General features: G+C 34.2%; 1 long non-coding RNA gene across 1 annotated transcript; it reads right to left on the bottom strand.

Annotated features, from left to right (window-relative positions):
• Positions 1-556: 556 nt before the first annotated feature.
• Positions 557-6,393, bottom strand: LOC108978100. Its single transcript, XR_001994079.1, has 4 exons — positions 6,276-6,393; positions 6,139-6,163; positions 5,449-6,079; positions 557-1,816 (listed from the first exon to the last, which is right to left on the bottom strand). It is a non-coding gene; the product is annotated as an uncharacterized LOC108978100 (long non-coding RNA).
• Positions 6,394-7,540: the final 1,147 nt, after the last annotated feature.

Consider the following 7,540-nt stretch of genomic DNA (forward strand, 5'->3'; position numbering starts at 1 on the left):
AACAAGAAATTAGTGGAGAGATCCGGAAGGTTATGTCGTCTGTTATAATTGCTTCAAAATAATCGACCAAGGATCTCAAAAACTACTATTTCCGAAGAAGCAGGTCAAATACTTCATTTACCTAAAAGAAGAGAAGTATGTCAACCAAAAGGTTTAGGCAATACCGCATAGGGAGTGTCCATTTTAAAAATCAGCAATAAAATCAATCCGAGATTCCTTAGTCCAGTCATTATAGTAAGTTTACTTCGGAATTCGAGATACCCAGCTGTAAGTCCGTAAATACTGGTATATTGACAACCTAAAAGTTGTCTCAAAACCTACGTTTGGTAGGGTGTACGCAACTATTAAATTTCAAGGTCAAAGGTCATAAAAATCGTTTTTTTTTTATTTGTTAAGGAAAATATAGGAATTATATTTGAATTTAAACCTAATTAATATTAATAAGTTCTTACATGATAAAAAAAAAATAAATTATGGATTTATATTTTATTAAAAAATATCATTCAATACATTTATTTTTATTAAAAGTAAAAAAATGGAATAAATGGTACAAAAACTACAATTTATAATTTTAATCGTCTTCTTCCTCTTCATCGTCGTCTTCCGGCTGCTGGTAAATTTCAAACTGGTCTTCATTATCGTCTTCAACGACATTTGCCTCAAGTTCTTTCATGATTTCGGGGTCGAAAGTTCCATCTTCGTTAATGTCGCTCTGATATGGTAGAGCACTGAGAACATTCCCGTATTGCAGCCATACATTTTGTTTTTAAATGATCAATTTGTCCTTTCCAGTTTTTGACGATGACTTCTTCTAAGAAATGTAATAAAGTTTTTGGAATTTCTTGATTAACTTTATCCAACATTTTACTAGGAGGTGGATAAGATTTAGTTTCAACTATAGATGTTCGGATATCTTCTTTAATAATTGCTGCTGCAGCTTCTACAATTCTTAGCCATTCTGCTTCAGGATCCATTTTTTTACTTTCCTACCAAGCTTTTGATAGAATATTAGCTTGTGCATCACGGAAAGAAATGATTTTGAAAGCTCCAACTTTCTTCGTAATTACGATATCGGTACTTAACCGATGTAGTCTTGAAATGATGGTTTTATCATCTTTCATATACCCTGTCAAAACGTCTTTAAGTTCTTTTAGTGTGAATTGAGAACCATCATTATTTTCGATGTAATTGAAAATCTCTAACATAGCTTGTGTATCATGATTATCTTGAAGAGGCTTCTCAAGAGGCGATGATGATGATGATTTATTTGAAAAGTTTGTAAAGCAAGCAGCAAGGTACTTCGCTTCAGCAGCGATCAAATCATACTGTAAAATTATACGACTTTTCACCAATTCTCCGAAATCAACCCCACGTTCTTCTGCTTTTTTGATAACAGTATCTTTGAACTCAAGAGTACTCACATTTTATCCGCCTGTATTTTTCTCTTTTCCTTTTGTCTGCAGCCACATCAGCAACTTCGCCACAAAATAAACATTGATTCTTAAAATCAAACACTTCACCTCGTTTTGTACGGAGTACTAATGGAGAAGTTATAGTTTCTCCTTCTTCTTGTTTCCGKTTTGCTGCTGGGTATAGTTTTTACTAATGTAAACACTTCGGCACTTTTCATGCACTTTAACAGAGGTTACTGATTTTAAATAATCAAATTTTCCGTCGTTTCGTTCGACACTTGCAGTTCGCAGAAATTTCATACYGCGCACTACTTCAATAAGCGATTCACCTCCCGAATCTGACTTATTACATTGAAAACACAAATCAGCCATTGTTTTTGAAATTTACCAAGATACGATTCAAACTGAAACATAGAGAAGACGGTCGTAAATATACATCTTGAACATCTGTCCCTACTGGCTATAAACAGAAAGGTATGTAGTGTATAATAAGGGCCCGTATAATTCCCAGGTATAATTTTTGACGTAGTGGAAGGRTTTTAAAATTTACAGATTTTAAAGACGATGCACTTAATTATTTTATATTTAAAATGTCATTAGTGTTAATGGGAATATAATTATATTATGATTTAAGTTATTCCCTTAATTATTTTTTAATTTTAGGAAACGGTGATCAGTATTATTGAATAGATATAGATTTAAGGCTTGAAGATATTGATAAAATATAATATAATAGTTAATAAAAATTTACAAATATTTATAATCATTGATTTATCGATAGTTCATCAACTATATATGGCGCGTTTTTGACCGGAGGCACCGGTTGACCTGAAGTGATGCTGTGACTGCGCGCCCTCCGCCCTCTATCTCGAAAACGGTTCACCGTATGAAAAATTTTTTCAAATAAAATTTGTAGAGAACTTTGTATTCTACAATATTGATAATAAATACAAACAGCAAAAAACCCGTGGAAATGAGATATTTACAAAAAAAAAGGGTGTCAATATGCAAGTATTTACAGACTTACAGCTGGGTATCTCAAATTCCAAGGTTCTTACCTAATTTAAGCTTAAATGACTGGACTATAGGCAACGAAGCATACAATGTCGTAGCACTAGCTTTGCCAAAATTAGGTAGTGCTCAACCACACAAATCGTTTAAATGAGATGTAGAATAATAGAAAAACTTTAGCTGATCCCAATTTCAATAAATCAGATCGAATCGATGGCGTAAGAAGACATATTTAAAAAGGATCGAATACTAGCTCAAGCTACGAAATTGGGCTGGATATACAACAAAATTTTAGCAGCGGTTACTACAACATTGGAGAAGTTTTGCGGATTAGAAGACACTAAAACTCTACCAGATGAAGCAGATTATGATGAATGCCTAAAATTTTTTGAAAAAAACTACAGTAAAAGTTGAAAATAATCGATTTGTCATCAATCTACCTTTTAAAAAAGAAAAAGAATTAGCCGACTCTTGCAAACAAGCTATGGCGAGGTTTCTTAATATTTAGGCTGTTCACGATAAGGTGGTTATCGGGTTATGTGGTTATTAGATTAAAAATAATCTCTATGATCCGTGAACATCCCGTATTGATGGTTATATGCTTATTTTTACACCAACAGCTCTTCATTGTTTACATTTTAAGTTCAATGAAATTTCTACTTATAAAATGCCTAAACAAAGTTTAAAAAGCATCAATATTGTAGAATGTAAATTGAATTTAAAATAAGTTCTGCTATTCAGAAAATGGACTTTATTGAAGGTGTGTGCTAATAAGCATCCGTATCCGCATAATAATCCGAATTTTAAGGTTTCAAAAGATTCTTTGTATAAAATTTGCAGACACAATGCAATTGTAAACAAAAAACAGCTGTTAATAGMMKAATTTCCAATTAGAAAATATAAATGGAAATGCCATTCGCTTAGTTTTATTTATTTTTTGTGCTGCCATTTAGTAAAACWCCAACGACTTTCTAACACTGGAAATAAGCAAACAACCTCATAATCTGTAAACAAGGGTCTGGGTTGGTCAAAGTTGGTTATTTTGTCATACCGCATTTTGTTGTTGCTTACTTAATCACATAAACACATAACCCAATAACCACCTTATCGTGAACAGCCTAATTGAAAAAAGGTTCGCTACAAATGACGAGTTAAGAAAACAATACGTGCAATTTTTGAGAAAATATTTAGAAATGGGTCACAAGAAAAACGCAAGTGAAAATAGATGCAGAAAATACTATTTGCCACATCAAGCTGTGATTCGAGAAGACAGTCTAACAACTAAGCTACGAGTAGTTTTCGATGCGTATGCAAAAACTACAAATGGAAGTATGTAGTTTAAATGGCATCCTCTTCATAGGACCGAGACTTCAAAVAGATATATTTGACATTATAATCAAATATAGACTTTGGCATTATTATTAACAAGTGATATTGAAAAGATGTTTCGGCAAATTAAAATAACAGAAAGTGATCCAAGATTATCAACGTATATTGTGGAGAGAAACAAAAGGAGAGCCGAGAGAAGAATACAAACTACAAACAGTTATGTATGGGACAGCATCACCTCCTTTCCTGGCAACGAAAACTTTACAAGATATTGCCTATTTCTGCGAGCCTCACAACTCTTTGCATTCAAATATCATTAAAAAGGACTTCCACTAAATGACGATTTAATGACAGGAGCAGATTCAATAAATGAATGTAAGGCCATGATGGATGTCGATTCAAAAAATGGCGCAAATGAAGTAATAAAAATAGCAGTAGACGAAACAATAAAAACATTGGGTATTCAATGGGAACCTACCAAAGACATGTTTGGATTTAATACGAATCTTTCAACGCAAAAGCTAGTTACAAAAAAGCAAGCTTTATCTGATTTAGCGCACTAAATGTGATGGCTTTCCCCAATAACAGTAATATCAAAGTTGTTTATACAGAAACTTTGGTTGATGAATCTCAACTGAGTCGAGTTACTTGGCGAGAATTTAACAAAAGCAGCATATACCAGAGATAAAAAAATAAGAGGACAAAAATACCCCGAATACTTAGTAAAGTCAGAAATGAAAGAAGCTGAAGAAATATTAATAAGATATCAGCAAAAATTACCATTTAGAGAGGAAATTATGAGTTTCGAATTCAAAAATTAAATGAGTAAAAAAAGTAGCATTGCATGCTTAAATCCAATTTCGGATAGTAATGGAATCCTGCGTGTAGGATGTAGGTTGGGTAGTGCACATCTTAAATCAAAAAGCACCCAATAATATTAAATTACTCACATTTGTCATTATTAATAATTGAAAATGTACATAAAATAACCTTGTATGGAAGACACAAGTTAATGGAAGCAATGATTCGAAGGAATTATTGGATTAAAGAATTCCATAAAAAAGACAATTTCAACTTGTAGTCGATGCATACATTACCGCAAAGAAGTAACAAAACAAATTATGGGAAATCTTCCATAATTTCGAGTATATATGTCAATTCCATTTACACACGTTGGTATAGACTATGCCGGGCCGTTTCATATGAAATGTTCAACAGGAAGAGGGCAAAAAACATTTAAAGGATACATAGCTGTATTTGTTTGAATGACAACAAAAGCTATTCATTTAGAAGCAGTAAGTGATTTAACAACCGAAGCGTTCCTAGCTGCTTTTTAAAATTTTTTTGCTAGAAGATGTAAAAGTGCATATATATTCGGACAATGGAAYAAATTTTGTCGGAGCTTGTAGAAGATTAAACCTAGATTTCAAAATAGCAATCGAGAAAAATTCAACCGTATTAAAAGCCGAAAAATTCAATAGCATTTGGGCCGCCGGCAGCTCCTCTCTTCGGACGAATTTGGGAGGCAGGAGTCAAGTCGGTTAAATATAATTTAAAAAGAGTGATAGGCGAAAGTAAATTGACATTTAAGGAAATGATTACTTTGCCATCACAGATTGAAGGAGGGGTATATTGACGACCTCTATGTGCAATATATAGTGAATATTTATGAAAAACAAAAACTTCCGACACTCACCTTGTGACGATTTCGAAAAAATTAAGGTTGAAGATGATGACTACGTATGAGCGCACGGACCGACAAAAACCAAAGAGAGGTCGGCGCCGTCCGTCTCGTGTGTAGTGTAGATGATGTCGGTGTGTCGGGTGTAAGGTGTGGATGATGAATATGGTGTAGATGTGTGGATGATATGGATGGTGTAGGAGTATTATATTAAGAGAGAGGTGAGGTGCTCATTTAGCCATCCCGCCCCCCCTAAACGACTGTTTAGCCTAAAAGGCGCTGCAGCTGTTGCAGCGTTGCCACAACGCTGCTCAGACCCGTGGATCGACGAGGGGATGGTCCAGTCTGTCGACGCCGCAACGAGGTTACACTCCTCTGGTGTATGACACTATCGGCGGGTGGAAGTCGGGAGACGCCGCTGCGATGGTTGGATGGCCGGTGCGCTTCGCGTGACGCGCTGCGATGTAGCAGCGTATGAGGTGGCCGGTGATACATTTGGCACAGCCCCCGTGACTCACACTCATGAGTGTGCGACAGGCAGTTGAGGCAATGCCCGTGGGCCTGAGCAACTTGCTGCCGTTACAAAGGCCGCATACCCCTAAAAATTCCACGGGGTTGCGACTGGTGTATCTACATCCAAGGTGATCTGTGTAGAGAAGATTGTTAATTATACATATGGGCATATCTCAGAAACTGTCTACCAACCAAAAATATTTGAACTTAATCCAACCTAATTTTTTTTTAATGGGGCATTAGAATAGATATCCAATTTTATAAATTTATAAAAAAAAAATTATTTCGATGATGATTAATACAAAAATTATTACCAAATCCAACCCTACCTCAGGTCTCTTCAGGTGTTATACAAAAAAAAGTGAATTTTTTTACGTGTTCATCATTGCTTTAGTATTAACATAGATCGTCCAATCGGAAGCCATATTGTTATTCACTCAATTCTCCCTAAAATTTGTAAAAAAAAAAATTTCATTTACTTTTCTGGAAACATTAAAATTTTGTATGAAATGTTGTAGTGTGCGTAACGGAAAATCAGGTTTTTTTTATATTGTGAGTAGAAAAAAATTTTTTTTTACAAATCATCTATAATTTTAATTTAAATAAATATCCTGCTTTTAAGAAAAAAATTTTCATTCTACAATTAAAAATCAAAAAATTACAGCATATTCATTTCTGTGGCGTGCTTAACGATTTAAGTTCTCACAAAAATTACAATGGAAACCTTTTCAATTTTTATTCAGTTTTCTTATCACTTCGCTTCTTAAATCTATTCTTCGCCTACTATAATCGTACCGATTAGCGATTATTTTTTTAAACGGTAAATTTCACGTKGTCTCGCCTTTGGTTTCGTTTGAATCATTTGCAATTATCTTTCAGTGTCACTTTAGATTATCGGTATTGGTACCACAGAAAATTGTTTGTTTACAGTATAATATTTAAAAATAACAGTTGAAAAACGGGTGCAGAGCGTGTGCGAAAATATCACAAAAAAATACAATCCAGTGAAAACTTAACACAAATAGAACGTTTAAAAAATGCGAAAAGAATGAAAATTTATAGAAAAAATCTTAAAGAAAAACTTAAAAATGACGATTCATTATCAAAAAAAGTAAAGGCTGGCCACCGAAACCGTATGCAAATTTATAGAAAGAAAATAAAGGAACAAAAACAACAAGAGCAACCAATAATATCGTTGGATGGTGCATATAGGTGCAAAAATACCCTTTACAAGGCCTTAAATAAAGTGGAATTAGCGTTACCAAAAGATATTAACAAAAAAAACAAGGAAGGAAGGGCTAAGTTCGGGTGTCACCGAACATTTTATAGTCTCGCATGATAAAGTGATAATCGAGATTTCAGGCGTGGTTGTGAACCGATTTCACCCATATTTGGTAAATGTCATCACGGCGTTAAGAAAATATTATATACCGAATTTCAATGAAATAGGTTGAGTACTTCCTGAGATATGGTTTTTGGTCCATAAGTGGACGACGCCGCGCCCATTTTCAATTTGTAAAAAAACCTGGATGCAGCTTCCTTCTGACATTTCTTCCGTAAAATTTAGTGTTTCTGACGTTTTATGTTAGTCGGT

The sequence above is a fragment of the Bactrocera latifrons genome, unplaced genomic scaffold (genome assembly GCF_001853355.1).
Source record: "Bactrocera latifrons isolate USDA-ARS-PBARC rearing strain unplaced genomic scaffold, ASM185335v1 scaffold_1170, whole genome shotgun sequence".
NCBI lineage: Eukaryota > Metazoa > Arthropoda > Insecta > Diptera > Tephritidae > Bactrocera > Bactrocera latifrons.